Source organism: Triticum aestivum, chromosome 7B, assembly GCF_018294505.1.
Source record: "Triticum aestivum cultivar Chinese Spring chromosome 7B, IWGSC CS RefSeq v2.1, whole genome shotgun sequence".
Lineage (NCBI taxonomy): Eukaryota > Viridiplantae > Streptophyta > Magnoliopsida > Poales > Poaceae > Triticum > Triticum aestivum.
The window spans coordinates 54,667,504-54,691,692 of record NC_057813.1 but is presented as its reverse complement, the minus strand read 5'-3'; positions in this window follow the sequence as shown (position 1 = coordinate 54,691,692).

Sequence of the window (24,189 nt, the reverse complement as noted above, 5' to 3'; positions counted from 1 at the left end):
GGAAGCAGTATGGACGTGTGAGGGAATCTCTAGATGTTCTTCTCAATGATCATTCTACCCGTCTTCGGGACTCGCACGCAGCTCCCCTTGGTCTTGGTAGGTTAATCAGCTATATTGTTTATCACACTATTTGTACAAATACGCTTTGACATATTAATCAAATTACAATAAAAACAGTTTGTGGCCCAATTTATGTGGCATTAACTTGCTTTTTTATTTTATTTTGTTATTCTTATTGATTGCACACGTACACTTTGGTATGCTTTAAATTTGCCAGGGGCTTCATTACGCCCCATAATATGACAACAAAGTCCGAACACTTTTTTATAGTATAGTTCGGCACCCCGAACTTATAGCATTATATGCATCGGCTCCGAATCATGTCTTTGGTCAATAGTTGGGTTGCCTGGCTCCTGTGCTTACTACCTTACATTCTACTATATCAGCTAGGGTAGTAAAGGGCGAACTACTGCTGTTGTGTCCTGGTTTATCCGGATGAGCACCTCAGTAGAGAAAGCCGAAAACTGACTGTCATGATGCGGCGTGAGCCGGTCAGCTATTCAAGAGGTCACAAATCTTTTGCGATTTTTCCGCATTATGAGATGAATCGGTTTTTATCCGATCAGGTGTTCACAGTACCCCAAGTCCGGACTTACGAATACTAGGGGCTGCGCCTAAATTTTTATCATCAAACTCCTATGGCTAAGTGAGGGTGATAAAGCCACATAGTCCGATTACCTGGTTCGTTGTGCTAAAAACCTCCTTTAAGGACCAAACTCTGGATTAAAGAGTGTTTAGATTCATCCCGAACACCCCCGTACTGCCTACGTGGGGGCTGAAGCCGACTACTGGCCAACTCCCAGATTTAACAAAACGACCGCACAAGAGGTACAATTTTAAATAACATGCGTTATATTACGTAACGGTTCTATTTCATAATACATGAAGGGACAATATAAATGACTTCATTCAAAGATAATGTCTTTTGAACACTGCCCCTCTACAATGCGGGATCCCTTCAGGACATTTTCAAAATACCGCTCGGGCATGTGGTGCTCCTTGCCCGCAGGCGGTCCCTCGGTTGCATGTTTCACGATGTCCATCTTCACCCACTATATCTTGACTCGGGAGAAGGCCATTCACGCGCCTTTGATGCAGACCGACCGCTTGATGGCATCAAGCCGAGGGCAGGCATTGACCAGCCGCTTCACGAGCCCGAAGTAGCTGCTGGGTATGGCTTCGGCAGGCCATAGCCGGATTATTTAATGCTTCATGGCTAGTTCGGCCACCCTATGCAGTTCGACCAGTTGTTTTAGCTGGTCGCTAAAGGGCATCAGATGTTCTGGTGCAAGGTATTGCGACCAAAATAGCTTCTCCATGGAGCTCCGCTCTTCGGCTCAGAAGAACTCTGTAGCGTCTGAAACGCTGCACGGCAGATCTGCAAATGCCCCTGGAGAACCCCAAATCCGAGTCAGTAAGAGGAACCTTTTCTTCACATATTTGCTCTGCATAATAAAGGGCTTACCTGTCGTGATTTTTCTGGCCTCCTGGACTTCCTGGAGGGCGCCCTGGGCTTCAACCCGGGCATCATGTGCACTTTGGCGGGCCTTGGCAAGTTCGGACTCTTGATCCGCAATGTTGCCCTCCAAGGACTCACATTTCTTCACGGCGTCCTGGAACTCCTGCTAGACCTCAACGACCTTGGCCTCATGCTTTTCACGGGCGGCTTTGTTCCTTGTTCGCTCTCCCCTCGGCCTCGGCCAGCACCTTCTTGAGGGTCTCCACCTCGGTCGCCGCTCCTAATGAATATCATGGCACTTTAATCAGCAGAAATCATTCATCCTTCCTAAATATAGACAAGGTTATTGCATACCTTGATTGTCTTCCAGCTGTTTCTTCACACGGCCGAGATCTTCCTTGGTCCGCTCTAGACTCTGCTTCAATCCAGAGACCTCAGCAGCATGAGAGGTCGTAGCCAGCAAAGACGCCTGCTTATTCATAAAGACATGTCAGGTTGGTCTCCTGCCAAAATTACTTGATCCTCTGTCTGGCTTTTCTTTCCGAACACTGGATAGAGTCTCAGGGGCTACTATCTATACTGTGACATTGTTTTTACATAATTACATTGCTTACCTCAAAGCTTATTAGAAGGCTTCTGCAGGCTTCGGTCAGTCCACTCTTCGTGGACTGAATCTTCTCAACCACCGTGCCCATAAGGGTACGGTGTTCCTCAACAATGGAAACACTTCGCAACGCTTCCATTAGAGTGTTCGACACCTCTGGCTGGACAGAGGTCACCGGCAGAATTGGCGGGCCTCCTCCTTTTAAAGGAGGCGGCTTGCCAGGTTCCGGAGCTGCATAGGTCTCCGAGACCGTATTCGGCAAACTGAATGTGGCCCCCATAGCCAGTGTCCATGGGGATTTGCTCCCCCATGTGTTCGGCGACTGAGGTTTCATCCTCCTGCACCGCCCTGACGGCCTATTGAGTCTCTCTGTGGCCTGGGATCCTTCGGGACAACACCTCAGTGTAATCCATGGCCTTGGGAGAGGAGGCCGCCGGAAGGGACCCACTATCCATTGCCTTTGGGTCTAGCGAATTAGCCGAAGATGAGGATCGCTCGAGGTCGGACCAAGCCGGACTGCAAATGCATGATTTAACATGTTAAGACTATGAAGTAGAGAGGCCGGGTATATGAATGTGTCCGGGTTTTTGAGTACTCACGATTTGGCCAGGGGCTTGTCTCGGGGGCGCCGCTCAGGGCTGCTATCAACGTCCCATGTAGAGTTATCCGTGAGGGAACCCTTCCCCCTCTTGGATGCCTCTGCCTCCAATTTTGTGGTGGCCGCCCTCTTATTCCTTCCCCCCTCATGGGGAGAGTTGCTTTCCTCCCCCTCTTCGTCCTGACGGAGGAGGAGTGAGTCTTGGTGTCTTCGGACGTCATGTACGAAGCACCCTTGCGATGGAGACCGCTTCTGGTCTCCTTGGCCTTCTTCTCCGGCATTTGATAGGGCGCCGGAACCAGCATCTTCGCCAGAAGAGGAATTGCTAAGGTCTTCGGGTAGCAGAGTCAGATAGTGAATCCGCTCCGCCTTCTTTGTCCAGCCCTGAGAGAATTAGTAGGGAGGCTTAGGCTTCTTCCTGGAGTATGCATGTAAAGGGTACACCTTGAAAACATGAAAAAACTTACCGGACTAGCGGGATGGGCCAAGTTGTGCCCATGGTCCTCGGTCGTATCCAACCACGTCTTGTTCGACTTAAACATCACCTTCCAGATGTCTTCGTGCATAGTGCCGAAGAACTGCAGCAAGGTCTGGTGCTTGGCCGGATCGTACTCCCACAAATGGCAAGTCCGCCTTTGGCACAGAAGGATCTGGCGAACAAGCATCACCTGGATCACATTGACAAGCTTGATATTCTTTTCAATCATGCTCCTTATGCGCGTCTAAAGCGCTGTCAGCTCGTCCGACGAAGACCAGTCCAGGTCCTTCTCTGGCCAGGAGGTGAGCCGCATCGGGGCTCCGGACCGGAATTCGGGAGCGTGGCCCAAGTGGTGTCGCGCGGCTCTGTGATGTAGAACCACCGTTGTTGCCACCCTTTGACGGTCTCCGTGAAAGTACCTATTGGCCATGTGACGTTGGGCATCTTGCTCACCATGGCGCCTCCGCACTCTGCGTGTTGGCCACCCACCACCTTCGGCTTCACATTGAAGATCTTTAACCACAATCCGAAGTGGGGTGGGATGCGGAGGAAAGCCTCACACACGACAATGAATGCCGAGATGTTGAGGAAAGAATTTGGGGCTAGATCATGGAAATCTAGCCTGTAGTGGAACATGAGTCCACGGACGAATGGGTGGAGTGGAAATCTCAGCCTGCGGATGAAGTGGGGGATGAACACTACCCTCTCATGGGGCTCCAGAGTGGGGACGATCTGTTCCTTGGCCGAAAGCCGGTGGGCGATTTCCTTGGCTAAATACCCAGCCTCCTGGAGCTTCATAATATCCTTCTCCTTAATGGAGGAGACCATCCACTTGCCCTGCGCTCCAGATCCGGACATGGTTGGAGTGCTTTCTTGGGGCGGAAAAGATGAGAACTTGGGTGCTGGAGCTCGAGAATTGGGGAGGCAGAGAAAGAGAAGGCGTGGGTGAAAGAGGTGAGTCGTTATCTCTTTATAAATGCAGTGAATATCAAGCACTTCCCCACTCGCCCTAAAAACTCGGCTATCCCCAAGGGCCGTGCAGACGATACAGTAGGATTACCCATGCTCGTATTGATGAGAATCCCGCAATAAGGGGACATGATCTCTACTTTGACAAGACATGCCAACGAAACCGCATCTCGAAATATGGAGCGGCAGGCTAAAAACGGTTCAAAATAATGGCCGGGCGGCGACGTGATGTCACACTACAAAAAGTTGTCAGCGGATTGGACTCGTGAAATATTATACTCTCCATGGTGGTGTGTGGAATTTGTTTTGCAGAGCTAGACACGATTCTTGTGTTCAAAGACTATTTTGGAATATTCGGAGAAGGAACCCGCCTTGCAATGCCGAAGACAATCTGCGCGCCGGACACCTCGTCATTGAAGCCTCGTTCAGGGGCTACTGAGGGAGTCCTGGATTAAGGGGTCCTCGGATAGCCGGACTATGTAGCATGGGCCGGACTGTTGGGCTATGAAGATACAAGACCGAAGACTCTCTCCCGTGTCCGGATGGGACTCTCCTTGGCGTGGAAGGCAAGCTTGGTGCCTGGATATGAAGATTCCTTTCTCTGTAACTGACTTTGTACAACACTAGTCCTCTCCGATGTCTATATAAACCGGAGGGCTTAGTCCACAGAGGCAATCATAATCATATAGGCTAGACTTCTAGGGTTTTAGCCATTACGATCTCTTGGTAGATCAATTCTTGTAATACTCATATTCATCAAGATCAATCAAACAAAAAGTAGGGTATTACCTCCATAGAGAGGGCTCGAACCTGGGTAAACATTGTGTCCCCCGCGTCCTGTTACCATCAAGCTTAGATGCACAGTTCGGAACCCCCTACCCAAGATCCACCGGTTTTGACACCGACATGAATCCTTACCAGGATATCACTATGTTCAAGTTGTAAACTGAAGGTTGATCATCTAATTATGGGTGGCACGCATGGCCCGCACTTACTCCCACAACTAGGACAGTCCAAAGGTGGTAACAACTTGTATGAATCAAACATCCATGGGACTAGAAATCCTGGTGCATGCGATAAACCCTGCAATGCATACATATATTGGACTATAACAATAATTGATAAACCGTACTCACAAAAAAGATGATCTGGATACTTCAAAATATACGGACTGAATTGCGTCGACAAACATTAACATAGACTGTTCTCACGATTCACACAACAAAAGCGGCAGTACTAAACCATACAGGGTTCACCACACACAAATCAAGTACTGAACAATATTACTTACTACAGACAAGCAAAGTTGCACTAATTAAACTCTGCACACTATTTCCTGTGACCGACCTACGGGATGTGCCCCACATAAATGACTAAGCCATGGGCTTCGTGAGAGATGTCTACCAGCACCTTCATCATCTAGTCAACCTTGGAGAACCTAAGAGAGTGGTCTTTCCACTCAAAAACATGACAACGAAGACAATCTGCATCAGATTTGTCCGGTAGCTTTATGAGAACCACACCCTTCGTAATCAAAGGCACATCTAGGAAATTGTTGTGGTCAAGTACACCCTCGAGAACATGCCTGACAAGAATGCTATAGGAAAACACTTGTTCAACGTACGTGGCGACAAGGACCCAACAGCTAGATAGTTTAGTAGTAGAACACATCCTCAGGTCTTCCAGTTCACATTCATGACTTTGAGAACTTGATATCCACTGTGGACCTGGTTCTAATTGAAACAGAAACCAAATATTTTATTACTCCATATAAGACTACATGTACACATCGAAATGAGTGAACAAAGACACTAGAACATGTCTACGTGAGATACAAAAAAAAGTTTGAACATCTTATATTTGTGAACAGAGGGATTACTCGCAATATCCATAACACAAGTTACTGAGGTTACTATACTCTCTTCTAAGGCATGAGAGCTAAAATCCTGCATTTCCTACAGCTAGCATTGATGTTCATAAAGTCGTTGAAAGTAATCTAAAAGAAATCAGTGTTATGTGCAAAAGTCATATGTATGTCAACCACTCGCATGTTTTGTTTAAAAGAGCTATTTAGAACCGTCATTTGGCGCACAAAGATCACATGCAAGATCACCCAGAAAGTTGAACTACTAGTATTAGTACTGCATGTACATTACACATACCTCGTATATTAGCAAGCACTCTGCAAGTTAGATGAAAAAACACAATCAAGATCGCCAAAAATATCGTCAAGAAGAGATATTACATGGACTGGCTTAACGAGTGATCCCGGAGAGGGGGCCTTGGACAGGACGATTGATACGTCTCCAACGTATCTAGTATAATTTTTGTTTGTTCCATGCTATTATATTATCTGTTTTGGATGTTTAATATGCATTTATATGGAATTTTATATTATTTTTGGGACTAACCTATTAACCAGAGCCCAGTGCTAGTTTATGTTTTTTTGCCTGTTTTAGAGTTCCGCACAAAAGGAATACCAAACGGAGTCCAAACAATACGAAACTTTCGCGATGATCTTTCTTGGACCAGAAGCAAACCAAAAGACTTGGAGATCAAGTCGGAGACTCAACGAGGCGGCCACAAGGGTGAGGGGCACGCCAAGGGGGGTAGGGTGTGCCCCCTACCTCGTGGGCCCCTCGTGGGTCTCCTGACCTAGTTCCTTTGCCTATATATACTCTTATACCCCAAAAACATCAGTGGGAGCCACGAAACCACTTTTCCACCGCCTCAACCTTCTATACCAATGAGATCCCATCTAGGGGCCTTTTCCGGCGTCCTGCCGGAGGGGGATTCGATCATGGAGGGCTTCTATATCAACACCATTACCCTTCTGATGAAGCGTTAGTAGTATACCACAGACCTACAGGTCCATAGCTAGTAGCTAGATGTCTTCTTCTCTCTCTTTGATTCTCAATACCATGTTCTCCTCGATGTTCTTGGAGATATATTCGATGTAATATTCTTTTGCTGTGTGTTTGCCGAGATCCGATGAATTATGGATTTATGATCAGATTATCTATGAATATTATTTGAGTCTTCTCTGAATTGTTATATGCATGATTTTATATCTTTGCAAGTCTCTTTGAACTATCGGTTTAGTTTGGCCTACTAGATTGGTTTTTCTTGCAATGGGAGAAGTGCTTAGCTTTGGGTTCAATCTTGCGGTGTCCTTTCCGAGTGACAGTAGGGGCAGCAAGGCACGTATTGTATTATTTCCATCGAGGATAAAAATATGGGGTTTTTATCATATTGCTTGAGTTAATTCCTCTACATCATGTCATCTTAGTTAATGCGTTACTCCGTTCTTTATGAACTTAATACTCTATATGCATGCTGGCTAGCGGTCAATGTGTGGAGTAATAGTAGTAGATGCAGAATCGTTTCGGTCTACTTGACACGGACGTGCTGCCTATGTTCATGATCATTTCCTTGGATATCGTCATAATTATGCGCTCTTCTATCAATTGCTCAGCAGTAATTTGTTAACCCACCGTAATATTTACTATCTTGAGAGAAGCCACTAGTGAAACCTATGGCCCCTCGAGTCTCTTTTCCATCATACAAGTTCTCTTTTACATCATACTAGTTTCCGATATACTATTTTGCAATCTTTTACTTTCCGTTCCATAAACCAAAAATATTTACTTTACTGTTTATCTATCTCTATCAGATCTCACTTTGGCAAGTAACTGTGAAGGGATTGACAACCGCTTTATCGCGTTGGGTGCAAGTTGTTGATTGTTTGTGCAGGTATTCAGTGACTTGTGCGTTGTCTCCTACTAGATTGATACCTTGGTTCTCAAAATGAGGGAAATACTTATTTTACTTTGCTGCATCACCCTTTCCTCTTCAAGGGAAAAAGCAACGCAAGCTCAAGAGGTAGCAGCAAGAATTTCTGGCGCTGTTGTCGGGGAGATCTACATCAAGTGAAGCCATACCAAGTACACATCATAAACTCTTATCTCTTACATTACATTGTTCGCCATTCACCTCTCATTTTCCTCTCTCCCATCTCTAAAACGATTTTTGAAAAGATTTGCCTTTTCTTTGTGCCTCTTCCATTCGTCTTCTTTGCTTGCTTCTTATGTGCTGGTGTGTTGGTGTGCTTGTTTGCCCTGATGGCACAACCAAAAACGTTGATCCTCACTTTAGGAGGTTGGAAGAAATTGAAAATAATGTTAGAAGCTTTATGTCTTTACAACTCGAGCATAATAATTTCTTTAGAAACGAGCTTAAAGAACCAAAAAGTTTTATGGAGTACATGAATAAAGAGCCCGATGATATGTCTAAAGAATTTTATGGTTTGAAATCTCAGTTTGCTCATCTTGAAAATTTAGTAGGCCAAATTTCTGATAAACAAGCCACCTTAGTTAATAGGATGGCCGCTAAACGAGAGGCTTTAAATAATAATGATGAATATCTAAGAGTTATTGATGAGACTCTTATGATTCTTTGTTTTACAATATTAATCTTGATAAAGATGGGACTGGAGATGAGTCAAGTTTAGTTAAAAGGCGTCCCAATGATTCAGAGTTTTTAGATCTAGATGCAAAAATTGATAAAAGTGGGATTGGAGAGGTCAAGACTTTAAGTAGCAATGATCCCACTCTTTTGGATTTCAAGTAATTTAATTATGATAATTGTTCTTTAATAGATTGTATTTCCTTGCTGCAATACGTGTTGAATTCTGCTCATGATTATAATCAAAACAAAGCTTTTACTAAACATATCTTTGATGCTATGATGCAATCTTTTGAAGAAAAGCTTGAATTAGAAGTTTCTATCCATAGAAAACTTTATGATGAGTGGTAACCTACTATTAAGATTAAGATTAAAGATTATGAATGCCATGCTTTGTGTGATTTGGGTGCTAGTGTTTCCATGATTCCAAAAACTCTGTGTGATGTGTTAGGTTTCCGTGAATTTGATGATTGTTCTTTAAATTTGCACCTTGCGGATTCCACTATTAAGAAACCTATGGGAAGGATTAGTGATGTTCTTATTGTTGCAAATAGGAATTATGTTCCCATATATTTCATTGTTCTTGATATAGATTGCAATCCTACATGTCCTATTATTCTTGGTGGACCTTTCCTTAGAACGATTGGTGCAATTATTGATATGAAAGAAGGAAACATTAGATTCCAATTTCCAATAAGGAAAGGCATGGAACACATTTGTAGGAAGGAAATTAAATTTCCATATGAATCTATTATGAGAGCCACTTATGGATTGCATGCCAAAGATGACAACACTTAGATCTAATCATGTTTTATGCCTAGCTGAGGGCGTTAAACAATAGCGCTTGTTGGGAAGCAACCCAATTTTATTTTTGTTCTTTGATTTTTGTTCATGTTTAGTAATAAATATTTCATCTAGCCTCTTGTTAGATGTGGTTTTATGTTTCAATTAGTGTTTGTGCCAAGTTAAACCTTTAGGATAGCTTACAGTGATAGTTGTGTTGATCCTGCTGAAAATCAGGAACTTTTGCTCCCAGGAAAATAATTTTCATAATTCGCAGAAACGTGCTTTTGATCTGATTTATTTTTCTCTAGATTGGTACACAAATTGCTCAGGTTTTCCTAATTTATTAGGATTTTTGGAGTTATAGAAGTATTCAAGAGTTACAGATTACTAGAGACTGTTCTGTTTTTGACAGATTCTGTTTTTTGCGTGTTGTTTGCTTATTTTGATGAATCTATGGGTAGTATCGGGGGTATGAACCATGGAAAAGTTGGAATACAATAGATATTACACCAATATAAATAAAGAATGAGTTTGCAACAGTACCTTAAAGTGGTGATTTATTTTCTTATACTAATGGAGGTCATGAGATTTTTCTGTTGAGTTTTGTGTTGTGAAGTTTTGAAGTTTTGGGTAAGGAATTGATGGAATATGGAATAAGGAGTGGTAACATCCTAAGATTGGAGATGCACAAGGCTCCCCAAGGTAATATTCAAGGACAACCAAAAGCCTAAGATTGGGGATGCCCCGGAAGGCATCCCCTCTTTTGTCTTCGTCTATTGGTAACTTTACTTGAGGCTATATTTTTATTCACCACATGATATGTGTTTTGCTTGGAGCGTCTTGTATGATTTGAGTCTTTGCTTTTTAGTTTACCACAATCATCCTTGCTGTACACACCTTTTGGGAGAGACATGCATGAATCGTGATTTATTAGAATACTCTATGTGCTTCACTTATATCTTTTGAGCTAGACAATATTGCTCTAGTACTTCACTTATATCTTTTTACAGCACGACAGTGGCTTTATTTTATAGAAATTTATGAACTCTCATGCTTCACTTATATTAGTTTGAGAGTCTTTTAGAATAGCATGGTAATTTCTTTGGTTATAAATTTAGTCCTAATATGATAGGCATCCAAGAGGGATATAATAAAAACTTTCATATGAAGTGCATTGAATACTATGAGAAGTTTGATTCTTTATGATTGTTTTGAGATATGAAGATAGTGATATTAGAGTCATGCTAGTGGAGTAATTGTGAATTTGAGAAATACTTGTGTTGAGGTTTGTGAGTCCCGTAGCATGCACGTATGGTGAACTGTTGTGTAACAAATTTGGAGCATGACATATTTCTTTGATTGTCATCCTTTATGTGGAGGTCAGGATCGCGCGATGGTTAACTCCTACCAACCCTTCCCCTAGGAGAATGCGCATATTTCTTGGTTTCGATGACTTATAGATTTTTGCAATAAGTATGTGAGTTCTTTATGACTAATGTTGAGTCCATGGATTTTACACACTCTCACCCTTCCACCATTGCTAGCCTCTCTTATGCCGCACAACTTTCGCCGGTACCATACACCCACCATATAACTTCCTCAAAAAATCCACTATACCTACCCATTATGGCATTTCCATAGCCATTCTGAGATATCTTGCCATGCAACTTTCCACCGTTCCGTTTATTATGACACACTTCATCATTGTCATATTTCTTTGCATGATCATGTAGTTGAAATCGTATTTGTGGCAAGGCCACCTTTCATAATTCTTTCATACATGTCACTCTTGATTCATTGCACATCCCTGTACACCGCCGGAGGCATTCACATAGAGTCATATTTTGTTTTAAGCATTGAGTTGTAATTTTTTCGAGTTGTAAGTAAATAGAAGTGTGATGATCATCATTATTAGAGCATTGTCCCATATGAGGAAATAAAAAAAAAGAGAAAAGAAAAAAATAGGCCAAAGAAGCTAAGAAAAAAAGAACAAAAAAAGAAAAAGAAGAAAAAAAGAAAAAGAAAAAATGAGATAAAAAGAGAGAAGGGGCAATGTTACTATCCTTTTTCCACACTTGTGCTTCAAAGTAGCACCATGATCTTCATGATAGAGAGTCTCTTATATTGTCACTTTCATATACTAGTGGGAATTTTTCATTATAGAACTTGGCTTGTATATTCCAACGATGGGCTTCCTCAAATGCCCTAGGTCTTCATGAACAAGCAAGTTGGATGCACACCCACTTAGTTTATTTTTGAGCTTTCATACACTTATAGCTCTAGTGCATCCGTTGCATGGAAATCCCTACTCACTCACATTAATATCTATTGATGGGCATCTCCATAGCTCGTTGATATGCCTAGGTTATGTGAGACTATCTCCCTCTTCATGCCTTCTCCACAACCACCATTCTATTCCACATATAGTGCTATGTCCATGGCTCATGCTCATGTATTGCGTGAAAGTTGAAAAAGTTTTAGAATACTAAAGTATGAAACAATTTCTTGGTTGAAACCGGGGTTGTGCATGATTTGAATATTTTGGTTCACGAAGATGGAGCATAGCCAGACTATATGATTTTGTAGGGATAAGCTTTCTTTGGCCATGTTATTTTGAGAAGACATAATTGCCTTGTTAGTATGCTTGAAGTATTATAATTTTTATGTCAATATTAAACTTTTGTTTTGAATCTTTCAGATCTGAACATTCATGCCACAATAAAGAGAATTACATGGATAAATATGTAGGTAGCATTCCACATCAAAATTCTGTTTTTATCATTTACCTACTCGAGGACGAGCAGGAATTACCCTTGGGGATGCTTGATACGTCTCCAACGTATCTATAATTTTTGATTGTTCCATGCTATTATATTTTCTGGTTTGGATGTTTAATATGCATTTATATGCTATTTTCTATTATTTTTGGTACTAACCTATTAATCGAGAGCCTAGTGTCAGTTTTTTTAGCCTATTTTAGAGTTTCACAGAAAAGGAATACCAAACGGAATGAAACTTTCGCGATGATCTTTCTTGGACCAGAAGCAAACCTGGAGACTTGGAGATGAAGTTAGAGACTCAATGAGGCAGCCACTAGGGTGGAGGGCACGCTCCTACCTTGTGGGCCCCTTGTGGGTCCCCTGACCTAGTTCCTTCGCCTATATATACTCTTATACCCCCAAAACATCACGGGGAGCCACGAAACCACTTTTCCACCACCGCAACCTTCTGTACCCATGAGATCCCATGTAGGGGCCTTTTCCAGAATCCTGCCAGAGGGGGATTCGACCATGGAGGGCTTCTACATCAATACCATTACCCTTCCGATGAAGCATGAGTAGTTTACCACAGACCTATGGGTCCAAAGCTAGTAGCTAGATGGCTTCTTCTCTCTTTCTTTAATTCGCAATACCATGTTCTCCTTGATGTTCTTGGAGGTCTATTCGATGTAATATTCTTTTGCGGTGTGTTTGCCGAGATCCGATGAATTGTGGATTTATGATCAGATTATCTATGAATATTATTTGAGTCTTCTCTGAATTCTTATATGCATGATTTCATATCTTTGTAAGTATCTTCGAATTATCGGTTTAGTTTGGCCTACTAGATTGATTTTCCTTGCAATGGGAGAAGTGCTTAGCTTTGGGTTCAATCTTGCGGTGTGCTTTCCCAGTGACAGTAGGGGCAACAAGGCACATATTGTATTGTTGGCATGGAGGATAAAGAGATGGGGTTTTCATCATATTGCTTGAGTCAGTTCCTCTACATCATGTCATCTTACTTAATGCGTTACTCCGTTCTTTACGAACTTAATACTCTAGATGCATGCTGGATAGCGGTCGATGTGTGGAGTAATAGTAGTAGATGCAGAATCGTTTCGGTCTACTTGACACAGACGTGATGCCTATGTTCATGATCGTTGCCTTAGATATCGTCATAATTATGCGCTCTTCTATCAATTGCATGGCAGTAATTTGTTCACACACCGTAATATTTGCTATCTTGAGAGAAGCCACTAGTGAAACCTATGGCCCCCGGGTCTCTTTTCCATCATATAAGTACTCTTTTACATCATACTAGTTCCCGATCTACTATTTTTAAATCTTTTACTTTCTATTCTATAAACCAAAACTACCAAAAATATTTACTTTACCGTTTATCTATCTCTATCAGATCTCACTTTTGCAAATAACCGTGAAGGGATTGACAACGCCTTTATCATGTTGGGGGCAAGTTGTTGATTGTTTGTGCAGGTGTTCGGTGACTTGTGCGTTGTCTACTATAGGATTGATACCTTGGTTCTCAAACTGAGGGAAATACTTAAGCTACTTTGCTGCATCACCCTTTTCTCTTCAAGGGAAAACCCAACGCAAGCTCAAGAGGTTAGATCGATGGCCTTGAGCTTGTCTGCGGTACTCGGTGGGGTGCTTGCTCTTCTTCGTACCCTGAGCCTCGATAGTTTTGGCCAGAGCCAAAGACATCACTTTGGCTGGTGCTCCAGGGTCCATCAAGAAATTGTCAAATAGAAATAAAATAAGAGAAACCATAATCACAAACCCGAAAGAAGAACAGAGAGGGAGTTTGGATCAGTCACGAGGTTGCAAGACCAGGCCTTGGCAAGAAGCAACACAATTGATGCACTCACCTCTCCTTCTTTGGGAGAGAAGAACAATGGCAGAAGCGCGTTGGGGTTTTCTTGAAGAAATGAGGAATGAGATGAGGGGGAAGCGAGTTGGGTTTTCTTTAAGAGAGGAAGATGAGGGAGAAGAGTGAAATGATGGTTGCTTCGTTCGTCCAGCTTACTACTTGAAAGGTGGGAGTTTTGTGATTTGACGGCTCATTGGGCATTACTACGGCGCTTCGACCGGGGTAGTCTACCGTGTAGTTGTGCACTCAAGTACGGAGTAATTTAGTGCATGGAAAGTGGACCCCGATGTTGGCTGTCCCACACGTCGCAAAGATGAGTAGCAAGGTTCGAGACGACCGTCGAGGAGTATCCGCGCTGTAGAGTGTGGCCACTGTTTCTGAAAAATGATTACAAGAAGCGTTCCCACTCTTACGACGAAGGAGTGCGAAACTCGACATCCACTTCATCTTACACAATACTCCTACTACTAGGCATGTGCAGTGGTTCACACATTAGTACTATAATCTTGTTGCTAGTGTAGTAAGATATGATGATAAAAAATGATTTTGTGCGCATGTCAACTATGAACAGTAATGTAACATGCCCCCTTTTTTGACTGTTCACTCGAGAATGAACGGTGAGATCAATGTTAACAAAACTAGGTCTATAGTGCGCGGAGAGTACGGTGCTATAGTACTCCATGGAACATGAACCATATGAAGCACGAGTCTGTGTTAGGTAGGGTGTATGAAGGGTGCATGGGAGCAAAAGTTCCCTTCTCGACCCACTTTTGGGTGTTTGGCAGATTGCATGAAGGGTGCATGAGACCACACTAGGTGAACACAAATACACTTAGGAGCATGCATGAAGAGGGGTGCTGAGATGAGCATGCACGAAGAGGTAGCAACTATGTTGAGATAAGAATGCAACCAAACACACTCGCACGCTTTGTGCTATAGTGACTGATCTGCATCGGCTGAGTTTGATCCAACAGTCATGCTGTGCCGAGACATGCCCATGTAGAGGACACCTTAAACACCACTGAAGTCCCTCTGCTTCTCCAGGGACACGACGGTGGTCATGCAGGGTGCCACCGCCCGCAGAGCCTGCACCCGGTCTACGGGAGCTAGCTCGCCAAAGACAACATCCAATGGCACGAATGGATTCTGGTAACGAAGCCCTGAGAGGATTCACCCGACGATGATGACAACCGCCCGCAAACCCTCCTCGTCCAGCTCTACCCGCACCACCGCGCGAAGATGGCTCAGCTCCTTGGAGATATAAGTGAAGAAGGAGACTAGGTCAGGAAGCCGCAGCTTGTTGAAGTCGATGGGAGTGGTCGAACAAGTTTAGCCCGACGGCCGGCATGGTGGCTCTGGCACGACGGTAGGCATCGCGCAGCCGCAACACATGTGTGGAACATGGTACAACAAGTGGTTGAGGCGATCCTGGACCTCGTCACGATCAGCCCGCTCGCACTCCATCTGTCTCACCTGACCGCCTATCATATCTCCCACTTTCTATAACAACACCGTCGACACCTCAAGCATCTTTGTGGTGGACGCCTGCCGCTTTCGAAGCCTCGTGAACTCTCGTACATAAAGGAGGAGCATGGCACTCCTCTCCTCCTTGATCTCATGGAGCTCCACGTCCTTGGCCCTGAGCTCCGCATCCTTGGGCTGGAGCTCCTGTGACAGGCACCTCACTTGAGACCCCATGATATCGTGCGCTACCATGGAACTAGGCAGAAGCAATGGGGAGAGGAAGCAAAGGGGGAGAAACGACTGAAAGGCAATGCAATCTATGGGAAGGCGGAGGGAGCCAACCAAGGAGTGGGGTGGATCTTTTGGTTTTCACCATGGGAAAACCCGAGTCGATGACTTTTCACATCAGGGAGCAGTGGGTTTAATAGGCGGAATCATCATGACTAATTGCTTCCACGCTTGCTCCCGTAAAAAAATCCCACCGTGCCTGCCGCACCCATAGACCAAAGCAATGCAGTGGTGGATATTTAAATTACCTACCTGCAAGCAGAGGAAAAAGGGGTGAAAAAACAAATGTGGCGGCGCCCTAGCTAATCGGTCGCACTAGCACAACTAGCTACCAACCATGCTTCACCGATGTACTCGGCGGGAAAGGTGGGCTTTTGTGATTTGACAACTCATTTACTTGCTTCGGCGCTCTAACTGAGGAGAACCCAGAAAACACGCGGTAGGGCCTCCCATGTCTCGGCAAGGAAGAAAATATGTGTGCACCACCTGGGAGGACCCAGAAACCATGCGGTAGGGTGTGCCACGTCTCGGTAGGAAGAAAAAATGTGCGTGTAAAAATATACTGTATCAGATGTACTACCTATGGTTCGAACTTGGGACCTAGCCAGTCGGTTGAAAACACTCCACTAGTGATGTGTACCATGCAACTTGTTCTTGTAGACCCATGTTGGGCCTCCAAGCGCAGAGTTTTCTAGGACAATTGCAAATTCCCATCAAGTGGATGACCTAAGGTTTATCAATCCGTGGGAGGTGTAGGATGAAAATGGTCTCTCTCAAACAACCCTACAACCTAATAACAAAGAGTCTCTTGTGTCCTCAACACACCAAATACAATGGTAATTTGTATAGGTGCACTAGTTCGGTGAAGAGCTGGTGATACAAGTGTAGTTATGATAGTAGATATTGTTTGTTGTAAGAGGAACAATAAAAAAACAGCAAGGTAGCAAGTAACAAAAGTGAGCACAAAACGCTATTGCAATGCTTGAAAATGAGGCCTAGGGTCCATACTTTCTCTACTGCAATCTCTCAACAATGCTAATCTAATTGGATCATATAACCATGCCTCAACGTGCGATGAAGAATCACTCCAAAGTTCTTATCTAGCTGAGAATGTATGAAGAGACTATTTGTAGGGTACAAAACCACCTTAAAGTTATTCTTTCCGTTTGATCTATTCAAGAGTTTTTACTAAAATAACACAAAGTTATTCTTTCCGTTCAATCTATCCAAGAGTTCATACTAAAATACCACTATATGATACGCATCAACCAACTCTAATGTCACCTAGATACTCCAATGTCACCGCAAGTATTCATGAGCTAATTATACGATACACATCAAACAATTTCAGTTTCATAATACTCGATCTAACACAAAGAACCTCAAATAGTGCCCCAAGATTTCTACCGGAGAAAGTAGTGCGCAATCGTGCATCAACCCCTATGCATAGATTTCCCCAATGTCACCTCAGGAATCCGCGAGTTGAGTGACAAAACATATATTAAGTGAATCAATATAATACCCATTGTTACCACGGGTATTCATATGCAAGACATATATCAAGTGCTTTCAAATCCATAAAAATATTCAATTCGATAAAACGAAATCTCAAAGGGAAAACTCAATTCATCACAACAACATAGAGAGGGGAAACACCATATGATCCAACTATATTAACAAAGCCCGTGATACATAAAGATCGTGACATCTCAAGAACACGAGAGAGAGAGAGAGAGAGAGAGAGAGAGAGAGAGAGAGCAAGCGAGAGAGAGAGAGAGAGAGAGAGAGAGATAAATCAAACACATAGCTACTGGTACAAACCCTTAGCCCTGAGGGTGGACTACCGATACGTCTCCAATGTATCTATAATTTTTGATTGTTCCATGCTATTATATTACCTGTTTTGGATGTTTATGGGATTTACTTTACACTTGTATACTCCCTCTGTTCCTAAATATAGGGTGTATAGTTTTTGGCATGGAAATTAAAGAACGCATGTTGAGGGAATTTTTCACAAGTTATGATCAAGATTTCACCTGACTAAATAGAGGAGCTTACCCAATATAAGGCAATGTAATCAAATCCCTAAAAAAATTATCCAAATGAGTGGTGCAACGCAATACACCTTATATTTTGGACTTTTTCTCAAAAAACTATACACCTTATATCAAGGATCGGAGGGAGTATCATTTTTGGGACTAACCTACTAATCGGAGACCCAACCCGTATTGCTGTTTTTTTTGCATATTTCAGTGTTTCGAAGAAAAGGAATATCAAACGGAGTCCAAACGGAATGAAACCTTCGGGAGCGTGATTTTTTGGAATGAACGTGATCCATAGGACTTCGAGTGCAAGTCAAGAAGCTCCCGAGGCGGCCACGAGGGTGGAGGGCGCGCACCCCCTACTGGGCGCACCCCCTGTCTCGTGGGCCCCTCGGGGGTCCACCGACGTACTTCTTCCTCCTATATATACCCACGTACCCCGAAACCATCAAGGGCGACCACGAAAAGCTATTTCCACCACCGTAACCTTCTGTATCCGCAAGATCCCATCTCGGAGCCGTCGCCCGCGCTCCGCCGGAGGGGGAATCCACCACGGAGGGCCTGTACATCAACACCAAGGCCTCTCCGATGAGTTGTGAGTAGTTTACCATAGACATTCGGTCCATAGTTATTAGCTAGATGGCTTCTTCTCTCTCTTTAAATCTCAATACAAAGTTCTCCTTCCTCTTCTTGGAGATCTATTCGATGTAACTCTTTTTGCGATGTGTTTGTCGAGATCCGATGAATTGTGGGTTTATGATCAAGTTTATCTATGAGAAATATTTGAATCTCCTCTGAATTCTTTTATGTATGATTAAGTTATCTTTGCAAGTCTCTTCGAATTTTCAGTTTGGTTTGGCCTACTAGATTGATCTTTCTTGCAATGGGAGAAGTGCTTAGCTTTGGGTTCAATCTTGCGGTGTCCTTTCCCAGTGACAGCAGGGGCAGCAAGGAACGTATTGTATTGTTGCCATCGAGGATAAAAAGATGGGGTTTATATCATATTGCATGAGTTTATCCCTCTACATCATGTCATCTTTCTGAATGCGTTACTCTGTTCTTATGAACTTAATACTCTAGATGCATGCTGGATAGCGGTCGATGTGTGGAGTAATAGTAGTAGATGCAGGCAGGAGTCGGTCTACTTGTCACGGACGTGATGCCTATATACATGATCATGCCTAGATAATCTCATAATTATTTGCTTTTCAATCAATTGCTCGACAACAATTTGTTCACCCACCGTAATACTTATGTTATCTCGAGAGAAGCCACTAGTAAAACCTATGGCCCCCCGAGTCTATCATTTATCATATAAGCTTTCAATCTACTTTTATTTGGATCTTTACTTTTCCAATCTATATCATAAAATACCAAAAATATATTTATCTTATCATATTATCTCTATCAGATCTCACTTTCGCAAGTGGCTGTGAAGGGATTGATAACCCCTTTATTGCGTTGGTTGCGAGTTCTTTGTTTGTTTGTGTAGGTGCGTGGGACTTGTGAGGGCCTCCTACTGGATTGATACCTTGGTTCTCAAAAACTGAGGGAAATACTTACGCTACTGTGCTACATCACTCTTTCCTCTTCAAGGAAAACCAACGCAAGCTCAAGACGTAGCAAGAAGGATTTCTGGTGCCGTTGCCGGGGAGGTCTTCTCTCAAGTCAAGACATACCAAGTACCCATCACAAACTCATCTCCCTCGCATTTACATTATTTGCCATTTGCCTATCATTTTCCTCTTCCCTGCGTCACCTTTGTCGTTTTCTGTTTGCTCATGTGTTAGATCGTTTCTCTTGCCTTTTTTTGTTTGCTCATGTGTTAGATCGTTTACCTTGACTTTTTCTGTTTGCTCATGTGTTAGATCGTTTACCTTGTCTTTATGGCTAGTTCCCTATCCACTCCTTTGTCTCCTGAGTTTGAAGTTCTTCACTTCAAGCAAAGGCAAGGAGAAAACTTGAAAGATGCTTGGTTTAGGATGATGGAATCTTACCGAAACTGCACTTTAGAGGTGAATTTTAGAATTGTTCTTCGCAATTTTTACGTTGGACTAAATATGTCCCATATACAACTCTTGGATTGTATTGCCAAAAGAAATTTTATCGAGATTGATCCCAGTATTGCACATGAAGTCATAAAGGGAATAGTGGGAATACTACCTCAAAAGGGGGGATCACATCATACCTCGGAGGAAACTCAAGTTTTTGTAAAAAATTGCGAAGTAACAAAAATATTACAAAAGTCTCTTGAACCTCTTAAGAGTGTTAGCAAAATCTTCACCGCATGAACATGTTGACTACCCTTTGTAATAAGCGGGTGGATTCTTTAGATATAAAATTTTTTGAGTATGAGGGAAAATGTAAAGAACCTCCCGGATTCGAACAAGACTCCACTAAAAAATTGAAAATTAAAGATGGCACTACTTAGATCTATCCTCGCTTTTATGCCTAGCTAGGGGCGTTAAACGGTAGCGCTAGTTGGGAGGCAACCCAATTTTATTTGTGTTTTTTGTTTTTATTCCTGTTTAGTAATAAATTTTGCATCTAATTTCTGTTTAGATGTGTTTTCATGTTTTATTTAGTGTTTTTGCCAAGTAGAACCTATAGGATAACCTATGGTGATAGTTGATTTGATTCTGCTGAAAAACCGAAACTTTGCGCTCATGATAAAAACTTCAATAAATCACAGAAATGAGATTTTGCGTTGATTCTTTTTTCTGTAGATCAATAGAAACATTTCCTAAGACGTCCTATTTTCGTAGGATTTTTGGAGTTCCACAAGTATTCGAAAGTTACAGATTGCTACAGACTATTCTGTTTTTGGCAGATTCTGCCTTTCGTGTGTTGTTTGTTTATTTTGATGCATCTATGGCTAGTATGTAAGGGTATGAACCATAGAGAACTTGGAATAAAGTAGGTTTAACACCAATATAAATAAATAATGAGTTAATTACAGTACCTTATGTGGTGGTTCTTCTTTCTTTCACTAACGGAGCTTATGAGATTTTCTGTTGAGTTTTGCGTTGTGAAGTTTTCAAGTTTTGGGTAAAGATTAGATGGACTATGGAATAAAGAGTGGCAAGAGCCTAAGATTGGGGATGCCCATGGCACCCCAAGATATTAAATAATAGCCAAAATCCTAAGCTTGGGGATGCCCCCGGAAGGCATCCCCTCTTTTGCCTTTGTTCATTGGTAACTTTACTTGGAGCTATATTTTTATTCGCCACATGATATGTGTTTTGCTTGGTACGTCTTGTATGATATTAGTCTTTTCTTTTTAGTTTACCACAATCATCCTTGTTGTACACACCTTTTGGGAGAAACCCACTTGATTGGAATTTATTAGAATACTCTATGTGCTTCACTTATATCTTTTGAGGTAGATAATTTTTGCTCTAGTCCTTCACGTATATTTTTTAGAGCACGCCGGTGGTTTAATTTTGAAGAAACTGTTGATCTCTCATGCTTCACTTATATTATTTTTAGAGTCTCTTAGAACAACATGGTATTTGCTATGGTTATAAAATTGGTCCTAGAATGGTAGGCACCCAAGTTGGGTATAATAAAAACTATCATAGGAAGTGAATTGGATGCTATGATCAATTTGATACTTGATAATTGTTTTGAGATATGGAGGTAGTGATATTAGAGTCATGCTAGTTGGGTGATTATAAATTTAAAGAATGCTTGTGTTGAAGTTAGCAAGTCCCGTAGCATGCATGTATGGTTAAAGTTGTGTAACAAATTTGAAACATGAGGTGTTCTTAGATTGTGCATCCTTATGATTGGCTGTCGGGGACGAGCGATGGTATTTTCCTACCAATCTATCCCTCTAGGAGCATGCGCGTCGTGCTTGGTTTTTGATGACTTGTAGATTTTTGCAATAAGTATAAGTGTTCTTTTGACTAATGTTGAGTCCATGGATTATACACACTTTTACCTTTCCATCATTGCTAGCCTCTTTAGTGTCGTGCATTGCTCTTTCTCACCTTGAGAGTTTTTGCAAACTTCGCCGGTGCATCCAAACCCCACGATACGATACACTATCACACATAAAACTCCTTATATCTTCCACAAAATAGCCACCATACCTACCTATTTATGGCATTTGCATAGCCATTCCGAGATATATTGCCATGCAACTTTCCACCGTTCCGTTTATCATCATGACATACATTACTATTGTCATATTGCCTTGCATGATCATGTAGTGGGACATCGTATTTGTGGCAAAGCCACCATGCATAAATTTTCATACATGTTACTATTGATTCATTGCCCATCCCGGTATACCGCCGGAGGCATTCATATAGAGTCATATTTTGTTCTAGTTTCGAGTTGTAATTCATGAGTTGTAAATATATAGAAGTGTGATGATCATCATTATTAGAGCATTATCCCTAAAAAAGGCCAAAAAAGAAAAAAAAAGAAAGGCCAAAGAAAAAAAGAAAAAAAGAAAGAAGAAAGGCAAAAAAAGGCCCAAAAATGAAAGAAAAAAGAAAAAAAGAAAAAAAGGGGGCAATGTTACTATCTCTTTTCCACACTTGTGCTTCAAAGTAGCACCATGTTCTTCATATAGAGAGTCTCATATGTTTTTACTTTCATATACTAGTGGGAATTTTTCATTATAGAACTTGGGCTTGTATATTCCTATGATGGGCTTCCTCAAATGCCCTAGGTCTTTGTGAGCAAGCAAGTTGGGTGCACACCCACTAGTTTCTTTTGTTGAGATTTCATACATTTATAGCTCTAGTGTATCAGTTGCATGACAATCCCTACTCCTCATGTTTACGTCAATTCATGGGCATCTCCATAGCCCATTGATTACCCTCGTCAATGTGAGACTTTCTCCTTTTTTGTCTTCTCCACACAATCCCCATCATTATATTCTATTCCACCCATAGTGCTATATCCATGGCTCACACTCATGTATTGTGTGAAAGTTGAAAAAGTTTGAGATTATTTAAGTACGAAACAATTTCTATGCTTATCATCGGGGGAGTATAAGATGGGAGCATTCTTGTGTGACGAAAATGAAGCATAGCCTAACTATATGATTTTGTAGGGATGAACTTTCCTTAGCCATGTTATTTTGAGAAAACATGATTGCTTTGATTAGTATGCTTGAAGTATTACTATTTCTTATGTCAATATAAACTTTTATTTTGAATCATTTGGATCTGAACATTCATGCCACAATAAAGAAAATTACATTGAGAATTATGCTAGGTAGCATTCCACATCAAAAATTCTGTTTTTATCATTTACCTACTCGAGGATGAGCAGGAATTAAGCTTGGGGATGCTTGATACGTCTCCATCGTATCTATAATTTTTGATTGTTCCATGCTATTATGTTACCTGTTTTGGATGTTTATGGGCTTTACTTTACACTTTTATATCATATTTGGGGCTAACCTACTAACCGGAGACCCAACCTGTATTGCAGTTTTTTTTTGCCTATTTCAGTGTTTCGAAGAAAAGCAATATCAAATAGAGTCCAAACGGAATGAAACCTTCGGGAGCATGATTTTTGGAACGAACGTGATCCAGAGGACTTGGAGTGCAAGTCAAGAAGCTCCCTAGGCGGCCACGAATGTGGAGGGCGCGGCCCCCTGTCTCGTGGGCCCCTCAGGCGTCCACCGGCGTACTTCTTCCTCCTATATATACCCACGTACACCTAAACCATCAAGGGCGACCACGAAAAGCTATTTCCACCATCGTAACCTTCTGTATCCGCGAGATCCCATCCTGGAGCCGTCGCCGACGCTCCGCCGGAGGGGGGATCCACCATGGAGGGCCTCTACATCAACACCAAGGCCTCTCCGATGAGTTGTGAGTAGTTTACCATAGACCTTCGGGTCCATAGTTATTAGCTAGATGACTTCTTCTCTCTCTTTAAATCTCAATACAAAGTTCTCCTTCCTCTTCGGAGATCTATTCGATGTAACTCTTTTTGCAGTGTGTTTGTCGAGATCCGATGAATTGTGGGTTTATGATCAAGTTTATCTATGAGAAATATTTGAATCTCCTCTGAATTCTTTTGTGTATGATTAAGTTATCTTTGCAAGTCTCTTCGAATTTTCAGTTTGGTTTGGCCTACTAGATTGATCTTTCTTGCAATGGGAGAAGTGCTTAGCTTTGGGTTCAATCTTGCGGTGTCCTTTCCCAGTGACAGCAGGGCAGCAAGGCACGTATTGTATTGTTGCCATCGAGGATAAAAAGATGGGGTTTATATCATATTGCATGAGTTTATCCCTCTACATCATGTCATCTTTCTTAATGCGTTACTCTGTTCTTATGAACTTAATACTCTAGATGCATGCTG